A 19,445-nucleotide genomic window follows, 5' to 3' on the forward strand; every position below is an offset into this window, starting at 1 on the left:
CAACCCTGGATGTTCTTGGGCATTTTTGTATCCCTCAATCTAGCTGTGTTCTTCAACCCTGGATGCTGTTGGGCAAAATTTTCATCCCTCAGTCTAGCTGTGTTGTCCAACCCCAGGTGCTATTGGGCAAAATTTTCATCCCTCAATCTAGCTGTGTTGTCCCAACCTGGGTGTTCTCAGACATATCCTCACTCCGGCAGAATTTTGCTCAACCCTGCTCTTGGATGCTCTTGGAATATAAATCCCTCCACCCAGCAGGTTTTTAGGGGTCCCTCCTGTCCTGTTTCCTAGTGGATTGGGCTAGGAAACCTTGCTCCCTACCTCCGTGGGGTCCAAACCCTCTCTGAGACCAAGTCCCAGTCACGCTGGGGGATTCTTTCACTCCTTTATCACTCGCTTGGTCTCTTTACTGGCCGCTTCCCTCGCAGAAAGTCGGAAACGCAGCATGGGAGACTCCAGCACTCACTTGGCAGGTCTGGGACAACCAGCCTGCCTCTCATTCACACACATTCATCCCCCCAATACCTGCCCCCCGAGAAATACTTACCAATCCTTTTTCCTTCCCAGGTTCTTCGTGCGCACTACTAGTCTTAGGGGGCCAATTACCGTGCTTGTAGGGAGCCTTTTTCCCTTCTCCATGTTTTATTGCCTCCTTTTGTCCACCGATTGTAACCTGTGTCTGTCGGTCACAGTAGGGGAAACAGAGCAAGGCTGCCAAAAAGGGCAGGGCGCACCTTCCCCACACTGACTCTCCTAAAGCACTGGCAGCGAGATGTTAACCATCCTCTGCTACCAAATTGTGAAAAACGCCAATCACTTATTTTTTAAATTTTAAAAGTTTAATAGCAATAAAATGGTTATAAAAATAGTAATACAATTAGAGTAATAATAATTTGGACAATTTGAATTAGGACAATATGAGACAATAAATACAAGGAGTTATGGATGTCCGGGTACCTTTTTCAGGGCAGCACGAGCCCGATAAAGGACCCCTGCTACCAAAGGATTAACCATTAAAAGCAATAGCCTGTTGCATATTCATACACTTCATACATGATGCATAAATTCCATTCAAATACAGGATTCTGTCTGGTCATCGTCATTTTCTTCCTCCGAATCCTAACAGCGCCTTCGAGGCAGGAAGAAGTTAGTTTCTTCTGATAAGAGGGCAATAAATTCTTTTTCTCTGAAAGATTTAGGTGTCCTGTGGCTGCTATCTTGCTGCAAGTCCTTTCTTTAAAAAAAGTATCCTACATAGCATTGTTTCTATTTTGACATTTTTTTTATAACCTAAAACTATATTTACCACACTACATAAGAGAATTAACACAGCATTACTTTCTAACACAACACACATAATAGTTGAAATAAACAGGGCCAGGAGACTTCTTCTCCTTTTTAAAGCCTTTATTAAAAGTGATCAGCTCAGGATTGGGCAGCTCAGCGGGTCTGCAGTCTCCCGCCATCTCTCTCAGGACAACTCACAGCAGGAGGATATGTGCAGCTTTATCCACTAGGGGCAGAGCTGGGGATCCGGTCCTCGTGGGAGCTTTTGGGGCGTGGTGATCCCATCCGATGTTACTTTTCTTGGCCCCGTCCCCCTCAGTCTCGGTGCTGGGGACGACTCCCGTGGTCAGGGCGAGAGGGACTCCGAAGGTGTTCCGCATCTCTGCAGGCTCAGCACTCGGCTCCTCACGTTCAGACATCACTCCAGTCTCTAAATTCTTATTTGGCTCGTTGTTTTTGGGGTCTTCTCAGTACGTTTGGAGCCATAGTCCCCCACAGCATGCTGGTCCTGGAGTCACTTTGCATAACCCCACCCCCCCCCCCAGGTCTCTTCTCCTCACTGTTCGGGAAGTTTCCTGAAATAAACAGGGCCAGGAGACTTCTTCTCCTTTTTAATGCCTGTATTAAAAGTGATCAGCTCAGGATTGGGCGGCTCGGCAGGGCTGCAGTCCCCGTCGCGTCTCCCAGGGCGACTCAGAGAAGGAGGATATGCGCAGCTCTGTCCACTAGGGGCAGAGCTCGGGGATCCGGTCCTCGTGGGAGCCTTTAGGGCGTGGTGTCCCCGTCAGATCTTACTTTCTCAGCGCGGTCCCCCTCAGTCTCGGCGCTGGGGACGACTCCCATGGTCAGGGCGAGAGGGACTCCGCATCTCTGCAGGCTCAGCACTCGGCTCCTCACGTCCGGACATCAGTCTCTCAACTCTTATTTGGCTCGTTGTTTTTGGGGTTTTCTCTGTGCATTTGGAGCTGTAGTCCCCCACAGCATGCTGGTCCTGGAGTCACTTTGCATAACCCCCCCCTCCAGGTCTCTTCTCCTCACTGTTTGGGAAGGTCCCCACCCGTTACTGTCTCGGAGAAGGGCCATTACCTCGCCCCAGCCAGGGCTTTTACTAATACAAAAACAACCATTAACAACAACGACCCGTAATTACCATAATACAAGCAGCAGTCCAGCAATAGTCGTAGCTTTTTTCCCACAGAAAAAAATCAGCTGAATTTTTGTTCATAACAATAGTCATTTTAATATTTGCAAAAAGCCAATCATAAAATACGTGCATTTTTCACACCAACCCCAAGGACTTCCCCTCGGTTTCCTCTAAAAAGTAGCCTTCGACAACAAAATCGGTGAATTTTGGCAGTAAAATCGAAAAAAACCAAGCAGACTATGCTCTGTGAGAAGTGGGGTGGGTGGGCGTGGTGGGGGGGGAGGAGGCAGATGGCAGACGCCATCATGCCCAGAGAGACGGCTTTGCCCTTCGTGGGCGTGTTCCACCATCCTCCTCGGGCTCCCAGAATTCCCTCTCCAATTCGTCGTTAACCTTCTGCCCATCAGACGAGGGATACACCTCTTTTGTGGGCTGACCCCGGTCTGTCTCCCTGCCCCTGCTCCCTGCCCACTCCCCAGGACGACACGCCCCCTCATTCCCCCTCCTTACTGAGCGTGGGAACCGGATATAGTACCCCGGAAGTGACCCCATCCAAAATGGCGGCGCCCGTATCGGCAGAACAGCCGCATCAAAAAAAAAGTTACTACTACACCCCCCAGTGTAGTCCCCAAAAATCTGAGGAAGAGTTTCATACACCAGGAGGCACAGATACCTAGCAAAGGATAAGAAAGGATGCAGTCCAAGAAGGAGAGTGGGAAATTGCATCGAAGCTGAAAGTGTTTCCTGCAAGATATACTGCAGGGGCTGTGCCCCGACCACAGTGGCAACAGACAACCTTTGCAGAATTAAAAGAGGTATGCAAAGCATCCTGTTTGTATGGGAGGGAATCTGCATATTTCAGAGGTCTGTTACAAGCCAGCTTTGCAGCAAATGTATTCACTCCTCATGATTTAAAACAGCTGTGTATATCTTTGCTGTCTCCAACAGAGTATTCTCTGTGGGAATTGGCATGGAAACGTTTATTAAATTACTTTTTAAGAGGTTATGCAGGAACTTCAGCTACTACAAATATAACTCTAGATCAGCTGTCAGGAGAAAGAACTCACACAGACCCACAGGGACAAACCAGGGTACTCGATAGACAAATCCTTCCAGATGTCAAAGAAGCTACAAAGGCTCCCTGTTGCAGGTGCCAGATGGGAACAAACCAGAACTAGATTTCACAGAAATAAAACAAGGGATGGATGAGCCATACATTAAGGGTTTGGACTGTTTAAAAATGGCACTGGATAAGCAAATTCCAATAGATCGTGCCAGACAAGATTTATTAAAATGGCTTGCAATCTCTAATGCAAATCCAACCTGCAAAAAAATATTACGCGCATTGCCACAAGACCCTGAGCCCACCCTAACACAGCTAGTGGATGCTTGCAATCGCCTGGGTACACCTGAACACACAGCAGCCATGCAGGCAGAGGTGCTAGCTGATGCCATCACAACAGCTCAGTTAAACACCCTAAAGCAGCAGGAAAAAGCTGTAAAAATTCAGACACAAACCCTAGCAGAGGCCCTAACAGCATTTAAAGGGGCAATTGAAAACCAACAGATTCCAAGGGACACGTGCTATTCCTGTGGTCAAAGAGGGCATTTTAAAAGGGAATGTCCAAGAATGCGAAGGAGACCACCTCCAAGAAACAGTGGATACAGAGGTCTCTGTCAAAATACTAACAGGTTTTGCCCAGTACAGGGTTGTCCATGCCATCTGCCGGGAAACGTGCAGCCGAGCACGGCTCAGTGGCGTGCCATGACACAAGAACCACTATACCACGGGCCAGAGACCACCATAGGCCACCAAGCACAGAACTGCAGCAGATCTTTGCGGGACTACCAAGCACAATGTCCCAAGGTACCAGACTGGAGCTGTCTACAGCCCAGCCAGTGATGCTAACAAATGCCATTGCTCACACAGTATCCACAGGACAGCTGGGACCATAACCACAACCACATCAGTTCTTAATAGTAGGAGTGAACAGATCCCATGCAGAAGGTTTCTATATCATTCCAACTGTGTTATCTGTCACTTGTTCACAGGAAATCACTGTATTAGCTTTATGTCCAGACCCTCCATGCTTTTTACCCAAAGGAATAACCATAGCACAAGCTTTTCTCCTACCAGAGTCACAGAGCAATACATCCCTCATGGCTTGGACCAGGCACATCAGCCGCGGGCGGCCTCAACTCACCTGTGCCCTGAACCATCACCCTTGTTGGCCTGTGTGGTAGTTGGACCGGAAATGAGATTTCTGGGATGCTGTGGTCACTGCCATCAGGCCACCAATGGATGCTCAGATTTTAAGATTGCCATTTGGTACGACCACCTAGGATTAGATCCGCCTCTGAGAAAACACAGGGGTAAAAACCAGAGCTGCGCCCCTGGCAAGCTCTCTTGGGACTTCGAGGGAAAGAGGTCGGGTCTCCCTCCCCCGTCCAGCTGCTGCTGCTGGGCGGGGGGAGGGGCAGCCTGCGGTAGGCCTGGGCCTGGACAGACATGGGGGGTGAAGAGGCCCTTGAGGATGGAAGGGTGGAGGAGCACCAAGAGACATCGGGCAGCCACCCCCCCCCCCCCCCCCCCAGAGGAGAGAGAGAGGGAGAGCCGGCATCTGAATTTGATAGCAGCTGGCCCAGGAGGAGAAGGGGGGGGGAGTGCGACGAGAAGGTGCCGAGGTGCCTGGCAGGGCAGTGTGGGAGTTCCGGAGCTCTGGGACAGGCAGAGACTGAAATTTTTAACCTTTTTCTTGCATGATTGAGACCTTGCAAATGCTGATCCTCCTGAAGCTGAATGAGAAGAGAGATAAGAGATAAGAAGAAATAGGCCACGAGGGAAGTGGAGAAGACTCTTGAGTGGGGGGAGAGATGATGGAGTGGCCTTTTGGCTGGACTTTTCTTGTGTGGCCATAGACTGAACCAGTTTTTTTCCTGTGACACAGAGACTGCATTTAGGGGGAGGCAGTGCCTCAGAACCAGGAGGGTTCAGTGTGGTTACCCCTCGACCCCAGGGGGTGAAAAATTTGGTGGGGACAGATGTCCCGAAGAAGAGACTGTGCCTTTTTTGGAGTGAGACAAGGCATCCTTGAAAGACAACCCTAGAAGCAGCTCTGGTCCATGCACAGTGGTGAGAGCACTGGGCATGGAAGGAAGGTGTCACGATGGCAAAGGACTTTCCAGGCAGTGCTGAGTGACATGGAAGCACACGAGGTTTCAACATGTTTCCAGGGGAAGCCTATGGTGCAAGAAAGACTCCTCTCCTCTTCATGAACTGAAGATTGAGTGTTCTAAAGGGTGGTGCTGGACTGAGAGTTGGTGATTTGAGGGAATGTACTGCATTGGGAAATTTGGTGGGGGGGGAGGAGGAAAATGCTTTTGTAAGGTTTTCATTTTCCTTATATTTCTTTTTCCTTCTTTTCTTGTAGTTTAGTTAATAAAGTTTTCTTTATTTCTAAGCAGGAGCCTGCTTTGCTTATTCCTGGTTACATCTCACAGCAGACACCAGGGAGAGGGTATTCTCATGGGGGCACTGGCATTGTGCCAGGCCTAAACCATGACAGCCTGATAGATACTGGAGCTGATGTCACTCTGATATTGAAATCAAAATGGCCACAGGACTGGACCATCGTACCCACCCTGGATCAACTGGCAGGTATTGGTGGTCGCTGTGAAAGCTACCGTCGCTTGCACTCAGTCACATTTGAGGGACCTGAAGGTTGTGTTGCCACCACAAGACCATTCATTGTAGGAGCTGATATAGTTCTTTGGGAGAGAGACATTCTCTTGTAATGGGATCTGAGAACAGAAACCAATTTTTAACAAAGGCTGTTGATGGATATAACACACTAAAACTCACATGGACATCTAATACACCTGTCTGGGTCAGCCAATGGCCCTTACCAGAAGAGAAACTTGCTGCGTTAGAGCAGTTGGTACAGGAACAGTTAAACAAAGGTCACCTAACTCCAACTACCAGCCCCTGGAACACTCCAGTTTTTGTAATCAAAAAGCCAAACAGTGGGAAATGGAGGTTATTGCAGGATCTCAGAAAAGTTAACAAAGTGATTCAAGAAATGGGTTCTTTACAACCAGGTTTACCTTCTCCTGTTATAATTCCAAAGCACTGGAAGTTAACTGTTATTGATTTAAAAGACTGTTTTTTCAATATTCCTTTGCATCTAGATGATGTACCAAGATTTGCCTTTTCCATCTCATCCATAAATCAGGTGTTACAGGGCTCGCAAGGGTTGCAGGATGAAGAGAGAGGCGAGAATGTTGACCTCATGTTCAGAAGGCTTGATTTATTATTTTATGATATATATTACATTATGACTGTGCTAAAAAGAAATAGAAGGAAAGTTCTCAGAAGGCTAGCTAAGCTAAGAATAGAAAAGGAATCAATAATAAAGGTCTGTGTCCAGGCAGAAAGCAAGAACAGCTCTGCCGTGAGTGGTCAGTAAATCCAAACATCCACAGGAGACCAATCATGGATCCACCTGTTGCATTCCACAGCAGCAGATAACCATTGTTTACATTTTGTTCCTGAGGCCACAGCTTCTCAGAAAGGGGAAAAATCCTAAAGAAAGGATTTTTATGAAAAGATGTCTGTGACAAGAAGGCTCCTTTAAAAATCTATCATTGACTTACTCTCCCACAAGGCATATGGAATTCCCCCAGTATATGCCAGTGGCATGTAGCAAAAGTACTTTTCTCAGTTCATGCACAATACCCAAATTCCCTCATCTTGCATTATATGGATGATATTTTAGTAGCAGCAAAGGACCAAGCATCAATGCAGGAGACAACAGATCAGGTCATCTCAGCAGTGGAGAAAGCAGGACTCAGAGTAGCGAAGGAAAAAATACAGACACTTCCTCCCTGGAAATATTTAGGATACAGGATCACAGAACAAACTGTAACTCTGCAACCACTCCAACTAAGGACAAATCCAAAGACAGTGAATGAAGTGCAGCTAGTTGGGACTCTGAACTGGCTTTGTCCACTACTAGGCATTTCAAACAAGGACTTAGCCCCTCTAGCATATCTATTGAAGGAAGACACAGCTTTAAACTCACCACGATAATTCAACAAAGAAGCCCAAAATACTTTAGATAAAGTGATGCGAGCTATCCAATCATGCCAGGCTCATTGGTATAATCCTAACTTGTCTTCTTTGTTTGCAGTTTTAGGAGAGAATCCACAGCTTCACCGTCTAATATTCCAATGGGATCTAGAGAAGAAGGGCCATCTGATAATCTTAGAATGGGTTTTCCTATCATGTCAGCTGGGTAAAAGTATAACAACTTGCCCTGAAATTATATCGCAATCGATTATCAAGGCTAGATCCCGAATGTTTTCCCTTGTAGGAAAGGATTTTGCAGAAATCTTTCTGCCTGTCACATCTATCTATTTGGAATGGTTAATTCAAAATTCAGAGATCATGCAATTTTCCCTAGAAAATTTTACAGGAAAAATTTCAGTCAATCGTCCCAAACATGAGCTATTAAGTTCCTCTTTAAAATTAATTCATAAGCCCTTAAGAAGTCGTGCACTTCTAGATGCAATCACATTTTCTACAGATGGTTCAGGGAAGTCAAAAAAATCTGTGATTGCTTGGCAAAATCCAGAAACCAAAAAATGAGAATCAGATATTGAGGAAGTAGTTGGTTCTGCACAGATTACAGAGGTTAACAGCAGTCATACGAGTCTTTTCAAAATTCACATTTCCTTTTAATTTAGTAACAGATTCAATTTATGTTGCAGGTGTAGTGGAGAGAGCAGAAGGATTTCTGCTAAGAGGTTTCCAATGACCAGCTATACAGTTTACTCAAAAAACTAATCTTCCTTCTTTCCATTCAACACGAACCTTACTTCGTAATGCACATTTGTTCACATTCTTCTCTTCCAGGTTTTTTAGCAGAAGGCAATGCCATGGCTGATTTGTTAGCCATGCCAATCCAGAATACACTTCCTAATGTTATTGAACAAGCCAGAATGAGCCATGCTTTCTATCATCAAAATGCACCTGCTCTAGTAAGAATGTTTAACATCTCTCAGAATCAGGCTAAAGAAATTGTTCATTCATGTCCAGATTGCCAAAAATTGCCATACCAGCAATAGCAACAGGACTTAACCCTTGAGGCTTAAATAGCCTGCAGATATGGCAAACTGATATAACTCAATATCAGTAATTTGCATGGTTCAAACATATACACTTATCAATAGACATATTGTCAGGGGCAATTTTTGCTTCTGCACATCAAGGAGAAAAAAGTAGAGATGTAATTAAACATTTCTTACAAGCATTTGCATCCCTAGGTATTTCTCAAGAAGTCAAAATGGACAACGGACCAGCCTACATCTCTAACAAACTGCAGGAGTTTTTCAAAACTTGGGGTATCAAACATACTACAGGTATTCCACATTCTTCCACAGGCCAATCTATCGTAGAAAGAGCACACGGGTAACTGAAAAGGATCCTTGAAAGACAGAAGGGAGGGGCAGAAGTGCTTTCTACAATAGAGTGCCTGAATAAAGCTGTATGTTTTTAACTTCTTAAATAATTCTTTTATGGGGCAGGTACGACTGATTTTCAGACATTTCAGGAATACCAGTCAAGCAAAGCTTAAGGAAAGGCCACCAGTCTTCATCAAGAATCCAGAGATAGGACAGATTTCAGGACTCTATCCTCTTGTGACTTGGGGGCAGGGGTTTGCGTGCATTTCTACAAATGCAGGTCTTTGATGGGTCCCTGCAAAGAATGTCAAGACACAGGTACAGCCAATCCGAGAGCAGCAGAACACACCGGAAAAAGAATGCACAAACAACTAAGCGACAGTTGGAAGTAGAGACTGTTTTCTAAGTTTGCAGTAGTTAAAATTGCTTAAAAGAGTGTTTTGTACTGAAAATGTTCTGTAAGTTGTTGTTGTGTAAAAAATTTATTAACCTACCTCTATGTTCAAATTATATATAGCCAGAAATTTGAGGCTTGCCTGGGAAAACACTTCACCAAAGTTAAGATAGAAGATTAGAACCAAATTTAAAAATTATTGGGATAACTACAAATTGTTGACAAGGATGAGACTTTTTCAGTTCATGTTCCTTTCTCCTCTTTCTTTTTAGATGTATAGAAAGGGTGAGATGTAGGAATGTGCCCCCTGTTGATGGAGTGACAAAACTATCCTTTGTCCCCTCAAAAAGGAAAGAAGCCCAGAAGTTTCTCTCCTTGATTAGGTGAAAAAGGCATCTCATAGGCCTGGGGGACTTCACCTCAAACTTAAGGATAGCTAATTGGACAGGAGCCAAAAAGTCCCACCTTGGCAATTGACTAGAAAAAGAGGAGAACAAAGAAACCAATCACTTTTGTGAGGGATTTTACCAGGAGCAAGAACCTCTTGCACCTGGATCGGTTTTTCTCTGCAAAGAGTTTGTTATTTTGCCTTTTATTAAACCTTTTTAGTTTTCAACACTGCAACAGAAACCATCCTGCTGATTTTATGCCTCCAAAAGTAGCTGAGCTATCTTGGGTGAGAAATAGACCTCCAAGAGCTTATGAGACCTGGCTCGAGGAGGCTCCTATTACTCTGTGATACAAGGAAATGGGAAAAATGCGAGTGAGGAAGATCGCAGTAGTGAGGGTGAATCAGCGACACCGGTATCTCATCGGACTCCGTCAAAGCTCGCCCCAATCCTGTCTAAAACAGGAAAAGGCTTGGGCAGACAAAAGTGGACTGTGCCCCCTTGAGACAAGGAGTAGGAGCGGAGGGGCTGGTGTTTGTAAAGGTACCTTTGTCTCCTGCGGATTTGGTAATTTGGAAACAATCAGCTGGGACTTATAGGGAAAATCCTTATAAAGTGCCGAGGATGATAAAAATGATTATGAAAAATCAGAATCTGGACTGGGATGATATACAGGTAATATTAGATACTTTAATGGATTCTACTGAGAAAGAGATGGTGCTTAGGGCAGCCAAGGAAAGAGCGGGAGAAGATATCAGAAATAGGCTGGTGACAGGGTCTCTAGATGATAATTTTCCAACCGAGGGTCCAGGGTGGGATCCTAATACACCCAAGGGTATGCAGAGGCTAAAGAAATATCAGGAGTGGGTTCAGATAGGGGTTCAGAACACTATACCTAAGACTATGAATTGGTCTAAATTGTATGAGGTAAGGCAGGAAAAGAAACAATCCCCTACTGTGTTTTTGGAAAGGCTTTAGGAAGCAGCGAGACAATATACTGACCTCCAAATAGATAGAGAGCAGGAAAAAGTTCAGATTGCCCTTATCTTCCTTGGCCAGTCACAGAATGACATTAGGAAAAATGTTACAGAAACTAGAGGGAGGGGAATTAAGGAAGCTAGATAAACTGCTTGAGGTGGCCCGGATAGTTTATAATAACAGGGAGAAAGAGATTAACAAAAAACTGGGGCAAAGTCTCTTGGCAGTATTACAAGGGAATTCAAGGGGATGTGGTAGAGATAGTCGAGGCAGCAGGACTATGGGGAGGGGTGGGTTAGGCAGGGGCTGCAGAGGACCAGTCATGCAAGGGTTAGGCTTAAATCAGCAGCTGACTAGAATCAGAACAAAAATCAATACAGGAACCTGTAGTAACTATACAATTAGGGGATAAAGAAGTAAAATTCTTGGTGGATACGGGGGCCACGTATTCTGTACTAAATTATTTGAAAGGGGAAATTGGGAACAAGGTTTTAATGCATGAATTCTTATATGTGCCTGAGTGTCCAATTCCACTTTTAGGGAGAGATTTGTTGACAAAACTTAATGTGGCAATAACCTTTGAGAACGGGGAACTTTCAATGAAAATACCCGAGTCAAAGACAGGACAAATTCCAATGATAAAAGAAAAACCAGTTCCTACCATCCCTAGGGAAGTGGAAGATGCAGCAATCCCCTCTGTATGGGAAACAGATATACCAGGAAAATCTAAATTGGTACAACCAGTACATGTGGAATTAAAAGAAGGGGCAAGGGCTGTACAGGTCAAATGGTATCCCATAAAACCAGAAGCATGGCAAGGAATAGCAAAGACTATTGATAAATTCTTAATGTATCAAATTCTAGAAGAATGTGAATCAGAATATAATATACCAATATTCCCGATAAAGGAACCAAATGGTGAGTACAGACTAGTGCAGGATTTGAGAGCAATAAATGAAATAACTAAAGACATTTATCCAGTGGTTGCCAATCCCTACATGTGGTTGACATCAGTAAAAGAGATATATAAATGGTTTACTGTAACTGATCTAAAATATGTCTTTTTCTGCATACCCCTTGACAAAGAAAGTAGGAAACTTTGCCTTTGAATGGGAAAATCCAGGGAACGGAAGAAAAATCCAGCTCACCAGGACACGGCTTCCACAAGGTACAAGAACATGCCAACACTATTCAAAAAACCAACTGGCGAAGGAGCTGGAGATTTGGACTGAGAATGGGTAAGTACCGAGAGACCAATACCTGTTGTTGCAGTATGTTGATGATATGCTGATAGCTATAGAAGAAAAAGCAACCTGGATAAAGGTAATTATCGAGATTTTAAATTCACTGGGAATGGGAGGATATAAAGTATCCAGAGAAAAGGCACAAATTGCCCAACAGACTGTAATCTACCTGGGATGTGAAATCTCACAAGGGCAGTGAAAACTAGATACTAACCATATTTAAGCTATTTGTCCTATTCCAGAGCCCCAGAATCTACACAAGCTGCAGGTCTTCCTCAGGATGGCAGGGTGGTGTCTCCTGTGGATCATGGACTATGGACTAATTGCGAAACCCCTGTACAAAGCCCAGAAGACACAGACATTCACCTGGGGCAAACAATAGAAAGAAGCCTTCCTAAAATTAAAAGAAGCACTGACAACTGCTCCAGCATTAGGCTTACATGATCTGTTTAAAGATTTTCAGCTGTTTGTGCGTGAAAGGCTTTGCCTAGCACTGGAAGTCCTGACCCAACGTTTGGGAAACTGGAAAAGGCTGGTGGACTATTTTTCCAAACAACTTGACAACATAAGTGCCGGGTGGCCCCCATATCTGCGGGCAGTTGCAGCCACTGCGATGCTGATACAAGAAGCCAGGAAGCTCACTATGGGAAGGCACATAGATGTCTGTGTACCGCACATGGTAACCACTGTTTTAGAGCAAAAAGGGGGGCCATTGGCTATCTCCAAGCAGGATGATAAAATTCCAGGTAATCCTGACTGAGCAGGATGATGTCACATTAAAAACAACTAACTTTTTAAATCCAGCCTTGTTTCTAGGTACCACAACTGAAGAAGGCCCATTAGAACATGACTGTGTAGAAGTAATAGAGTACACCTATTCAGTAAGAGAAGACTTGAAAGATGTCTGGCTAGAGCAACCAGAGCAGGAGTTATTCACAGATGGAAGCAGCTTTGTGGAGAACAGAACCAGATACGCTGGATATGCAGTAACAACAATCAGTACAGTAGTGGGGGCAAAAGCATTACCACCAAATACATCTGCCCAGAGGGCAGAACTGGTTGCCTTAACCAGAGCACTAGAATTAAGTGAAGGGAAAAGGGTAAAAATATGGACTGACTCAAAATATGCTTTTGGAGTGGTGCCACGTACACAGAGCACTGTGGAAAGAAAGAGGACTAATATCTTAAGGTACGCACATTAAACATCAAGATGCAGTCTTGCAATTGATAAAAGCAGTACAAAAACCTGAACAAGTGGCAATCATACACTGTAAAGCACACCAATCAGGAAGCTCCAAAATTTGTGAGGGAAATCGAAAGGTGAACTGGACAGCCCGACAGGTCGCTTGAGAAGTGCAAACAACAATGGCATTGATACCTTTAAAGCTTAATGTATCCCAATTCAATTTGCCTCCAAAACCAAAATATTCAGTAGAAGATGAGAGATTGGGATGTTTGTTAAATGCACAAAAGAATTCAGAAGGGTGGTATGTAACTACACAACGGCAAATAGTGGTACCCCCCTTGATAATGAGAGAAGTTCTACAAATTAAGCATAACAAATGTCATTCGAGTGCAGAGGCATTGGTAAAATTGCCAAAGCAAAATTTGATCTCGGTGCAGATGTTAACAATGGCAAAATCAGTAATGTCAAAATGTGATATCTGCTTGAAAAACAACCCAGTGGCTAGATGACAGGCAGAGCTAGGAAGGATTCAGGTAGGAATAGAACCAGGAGACTATTGGCAGGTGGATTTTGTAGAATTACCAAGAACTCGAGGATACAAATATCTGTTAGTGGGGGTTGACACATTTTCTGGATGGCCAGAAGCCCTTCCCTGTCGCACAAACCAAGCAAAGGAAACAGTTAAGTGGTTACTACAAGAGAGCATTCCCAGATTCGGCGTGCCTCTAGGGATATCATCAGATAGGGCGCCACATTTTATAGCCACTGTAGTAAGAGAAGTAAGTAGATTGCTGGAAATAACTTGGGACCTCCACACCGTGGAGACCCCAATCAAGTGGACAGGTAGAGAGGATGAATCAGATACTAAAGAGACAAATCAGTAAAATATGCCAAGAAGCCAAGCTGCAGTGGCCACAGTCTTTACCAATAGCACTGTTGAGGATTCAGATAAAACCTAGGAGTGGAATGACAGTAAGTCCCTATGAGATATTGTATGGGAAACCATATGAATCTCCTGAACCTAACCCAGATGTACGTGTCACGGGAAAGCAGGAAGTATATAATTATGTTCTGTCTCTCGGGAAAACTTTAGCTCGGCTTTGGAGCGCCCTCATGTGGAATAGGCCACTGACTCTCGAGAACCCAGTTCACAACATATACCCAGGAGATGAAGTGTACATTAAGACTTGGAACCATTAAAAGAGAGGTGAAGTGGACCCTATCAGGTACTGTTGACCACTTTTACAGCAGTCAAAGTGGCTGAAGTGGATCCCTGGAAACACTACACCCGAGTGAAGAAAGTTTGTCCTGGACAGTGGACTGCACAAACTGTAGGACCAACAAAGCTGCAGATAAGATGTGTTTAACTGTTTCAAATGTTATCAGTCGTTGTGCCAATGCTCACTTTAAGGTTATTAATGTCTTTGGGATGTGAAATGCAAAAAGATCAACTAACCACTCTTCATTCTAGAATGAAGAGGGAGGTATAGGCAGAAACACAGATGATAAAGGTTTCCAATGCAATTCGGGCTGAGAATGAAATGATTGGATTAGTCAAAGACTTTGGCAAAATGCAAAACACCAGCAGAATAACTGCCTGTCTGCTAATACCGAAGGCAGCGGGACACCAAATAAGTTGGGGAATCATAACGTCAAAATTACCTGAAATACAAAAGAACAAAACAATTACATGTAAACAGGTACCGGAGTCTAGGCAAGTAGTCAGAGAAACCTGCAGAGAAACCTGGAAAGTAACAGGGGAGTGGATGAGGCCTCTGAGGAAATGGGACTGTATTTTAAGTCATGGCACGGTAGGACAAATCATAGAGTGGTGGGTTAAAGATCAAGACATCACAAATTGGGAATGCTTCTTGCCATACTATAAAAACATTAGAGAGAATATCACAGAGCCCACTATGGTGTGGAAATGCGAGGAAAAAGATTGGAAAGGTCATATGGAGCCCTGGGACAGTGTGTGGTCCATGAGTATACTTCAAAAATTCCAAAACATGGCAATCACTCCTTGGTGTATTAAATGGGAAGGCTCTGAGAATGAAACAGATCCAGCAGTAGCGAACACTGCTACTAGTAGTAGAATGAAGGCAGATAAAGTAAGTTGGTGGGCATGTAATAAAACTTATGCTTGCACTTCTGATGACAGAGATAAATGCCACCACTGGCAGTAGCCTTACAAATTGGTTGTGCCTGCAGAGGGATCAAGCACAAACAAGGCAAAGTAAATTATAAGATAATAGTGGGATGCAGTAAAAGTACAATCCGAAGTCCAGGACAATTTATATGGGCAACAAGTGACAGTACCTGGACAACACATCTGCTTGTAGACAGGAAAGTAAAAGAATCATGTTCTTAGTAATTTGGTTAGTTTACAGCATCCTAAAAGGAGAAATACAGAAAAAGACGTACTGAAACCAAAAGATAATGAAGGCACTGACACAGGACAAGAATCCACATCCATCATTTTCAGGTCCTCCAGTTCGTGACAGCATCCATGACAACATTTATAACAACCATGGATTTGAAGATGAACATCAAGTATAAACTCAGAAGCCGAAGGACTGCATCGAGTGAAAGCATTTACACTTATTGTAGTGAAGTGAAAATACTTTCAAAGGGGGGAATGATAGTATAGGGATAAAATGTTTCTAAAATCATGGGGCATTCAGGGGAGTTGGAAAGAAAGGTTAGGCCTGGTAGGCCCTGAGAAAATGTTAGGCTTTACTGGATCATGCGAAACTGCACCTGTATAATCGTTTAATGACTATGATAAATTATATATTTGTTAAATGCGATGATTGTTTAGTAATTGGATATAATTATTATTTAATCATAACAAGAATCATGTGGTGGTGTTCGCAGGGGTCCCAGGAAGAGGGAAGAGACAAGGATCTGACTCCATTTTTTGGAAGGCTTGATTTATTATTTTATGATATATATATTATATTAAAACTATACTAAAATAATAGAAGAAAGGATTTCATCATAAGGCTAGCAAGCAAGAAAAAGAATGGAATGATAACAAAAGCTCCTGACTCTCAGAGAGTCTGAGCCAGCTGACTGTGATTGGCCCTTAATTAGAAACAGCCAACATGGACCAATCAAAGATGCACCTGTTGCATTCCACAGCAGCAGATAATAATTGTTTACATTTTGTTCCTGAGGCCTCAGCTTCTCAGGAGAAAAAATCCTAAGGAAAGGATTTTTCAGAAAATATCATGGCTACAGAATCATGAGAAACGATGTTTGGGAGGTTTGATGGAAATTGCAAAAATCCATGCTTGGATTAAATCAATGTATACAATAGAACAATATAAGTTTAATAATTATTATTGTAAGTCTCTGTCCGAAGTTTCTCTCATCTGCCTCACAATCATCATGAAAGGACAGAAACTGGGACCACCGAAGAGACTCTGGTCAGAATTCTGGCCTCGCTTGAGATGGTTGCTCGCCAAGATCCTGAGAACCCTGCTGGTTTGCCAAGCTTTGTTTGTAGGTGTGTTTGCCGCCATGGAACACTGAGCCTGGTAAAGGGAGGCGACTTGCCCTGAATGCTTGCACCCGCTTCATGGTTCCTGCTCCAATAGGTCGTGAATTTTCCCCACCTCTTGGCCAAATGGTCTTTCTGGGGGAACCTTTGGTGGTCTCCCACGGAGAACCCCTCATCTGCTTTTCAACCACCATGACGGACGGACTGAGATGGACGAAGCCCCCTTTCAAGGACTGAGACATGAGACCCCTATATCAAAGCTCCTTCCTCCCGAGGACTGAGACTGAAACCCCTAACATGGGGGAGGGGGAGAGCCGACCTGACCAAAGCAAGATTTTGCCAAGCACTACCTGATCACTGGACCAAGAAGACAATGGCTCTCACTTACTGCTGAGAACATGGACTACCTGTTACATCTATTCTTTATTGTATTTGTTTCCCCCCTCGCAATTTTCAGTAGAGTTACCTGTTCCCCCCATGATGGTTTATCATAATAAAAACCTCTGAGTTAGCTAGAGATTTTGAGATCTCCCTGACATAACAGGTGGATCCTTGGCTGGACTGCAAAGGACTTTGTCCCTATGTTTGGTAGCTATAAACCCCCCCCCCTCTATCTTTTTTCTCTCCCTTAATCCCTCTATCGCATTTGCTGTGGTCGTTAAATAAAAGGTGCATTTGTTTTGATTAATACTGAAATCCCCACTGCGTTGTGTTTTGCACTCTGAGATCAGTAAAATGAACCTTCACGACTCCCATTCGTAGAGCGGTTCGTGACAAATATGTAGTTATATAACGATAAGGGTATAAAAACATGTTCATCCCAAACCCATGTCAGAGTCAGATTTGGGGTTGTACCCCTGACACCCAGAGCTCTCCAATAAAAGCACCTGCATATAATCATTCCGTGATTATGTGTTTCTGAACACTAACAGTATCCGCCGGCAGAAAAGCTGTGGGGCTGCGAGAGTCTATCGGCTGTTGCCCTAGTATCCCAAAAAGCACCAGGGTGTGAGACCCCCAGTGGCGAAAGAGTAGAAAGGCAGACCCAGTCACATGGGAGTTCCTGGACTGCAGGCAGAGATTTTTTATTGCTTCCGGCCTGCCAGGGAGAAAGTAAGGGGCTTTTTCCTTCTTTAGCTCTCTTTAGCTCTCTTTCTCTCTCTTTTTCTCTCTCTCTTTTTACTTTCTTTTTCTCTTTCTAACCAGTCAGAGAGGCGGGCTCTTGTCAGGAGGGCCTGTGGTTAGAAAGGAGGGCTCTGTCAGGGGAAGGCCTGTGATCGGCTGGTCAGGATGGGACTATGGGCAAGTAGGGAATCTCCAGGGGGAGAAGTAGAAATTGAGGAAGTACCAATAGGTATACCCCCAGATAGTCCACTGGGAAGAAAACTAGACTGGTAGAAATATGACCCCAACACCAGAGATAAGGATGAGCTCAAAATTATTCAGTATTGCATAGTAGAATGGATCAGAAGAGAAATTAGGAGCGACCATGTACACTGGCCAAGATATGGATCAGAAAAAAGATGGCTATGTCCGTGTTCTGGTTTGAAAGCAAAATCAGTGAGAGAATCCAAGTCAGAAATACAATTTATTAGGAAAAGGGAAAAAAACCAAATACATGCAATAATACGAAAGAAAAACCACTGACAGAGTCAAAATACAACCTCACACCCTGCTAGTTAGGGTGGTGGTAGCAGTCCAGATAAAATGGTCTTGTTAAAGTAGTGATCCTGTAGAAAGAATCTGGTAGCTCTTGTCCTCTGGAAACAAGTAGGTAAGGGCGGTCATTCCTCTGGGAATCCAGTGTAAAGACTGACTTCTCTGTCCCAAAACCCAGATTATATCCAGCTGGGGATGCTTAGCTCCTCCCCCCTGTGCGGAGCATCTCACAGTGGACTGTTATCATTCTGAGTCATGAGGTGGGTCCTTGATTACCCATTAAACAGAAATGGCTCCAGAGGGAGTTATCTCTGAGTCATGTGGCAAGGTATTGATGGGCCCATTAACAGGAGATAAGGAAGAAACTATGTCCCTCCTGGTTTCAACAGCTCTTGAGGATGGGAATAGAATACATCTTTATATTGTAACCTAGGACAGTCCAACATTAAACGTTTGTGTAAGAGGTAAGAAACCATTCAACCAAGAAGAGAGTAACTATGCTGCCGACTGGGAAGGGGAGATTTCACACTCAAAGGTGAGCGTGTTTAAAGTATCAGAAAATAAAGAATAAGACCCATTAGAACACTTACCCTCTCCATCTCCAGTAGCCCAAACCACACCTCCCTTGCCTCCTGATAGGCCTAACCAAAACAATAGAAACAGAGCAGCACAATGAGAGGAAAACAGATCAGGGGTTGGGAGCTAAGCAGTGGGACTATATTCTCTGAGACAAGTACCACTAGGTGGGGTGCAGGGAGGGAGGAATTGGATTCATAACCGTACCTCTCAATTCCTCTGACGTGAGAATGTTCAAGAAAGAATTAAAAGGATTACTAGAAGGCCTCATTAGATTAGCGGAACAATTAGACCAATTTTTAGGCCCCAATATTTATATGTAGGAAGAAGTGCAATCAATAATGGCCATATTGTTTACACCAGAGGAAAGACAGATGATCTGGGTGGCTGGGATATGGATATGGAAAAGGGAGCAAATGCAAGGACCTCCTGGAGATCTGAAAATGCCCACAGTGCGCCCTAATTGGGACCACAACAGCACCAGGGGAAGGCAAAACATAGAGGAGTATAGAGCATTAATTATAAGGGGTAGTAAAGAAGAGGCCCCACAGGGCCAAAATACTTGTAAAACATTTGATGAACTGTTGGGGGAGGATGGAACAGGAAAGCCTTATAAATATG

At 44.1% G+C, this 19,445-nt stretch overlaps 1 long non-coding RNA gene across 1 annotated transcript; it reads left to right on the forward strand.

The window, feature by feature from the left end:
- Positions 1-2,918: 2,918 nt before the first annotated feature.
- On the forward strand, positions 2,919-5,895 carry LOC141726902 (uncharacterized). Its single transcript, XR_012577845.1, has 2 exons — positions 2,919-3,246; positions 5,201-5,895. It is a non-coding gene; the product is annotated as an uncharacterized LOC141726902 (long non-coding RNA).
- Positions 5,896-19,445: the final 13,550 nt, after the last annotated feature.

The sequence above is a fragment of the Zonotrichia albicollis genome, chromosome W (assembly GCF_047830755.1).
Source record: "Zonotrichia albicollis isolate bZonAlb1 chromosome W, bZonAlb1.hap1, whole genome shotgun sequence".
Lineage (NCBI taxonomy): Eukaryota > Metazoa > Chordata > Aves > Passeriformes > Passerellidae > Zonotrichia > Zonotrichia albicollis.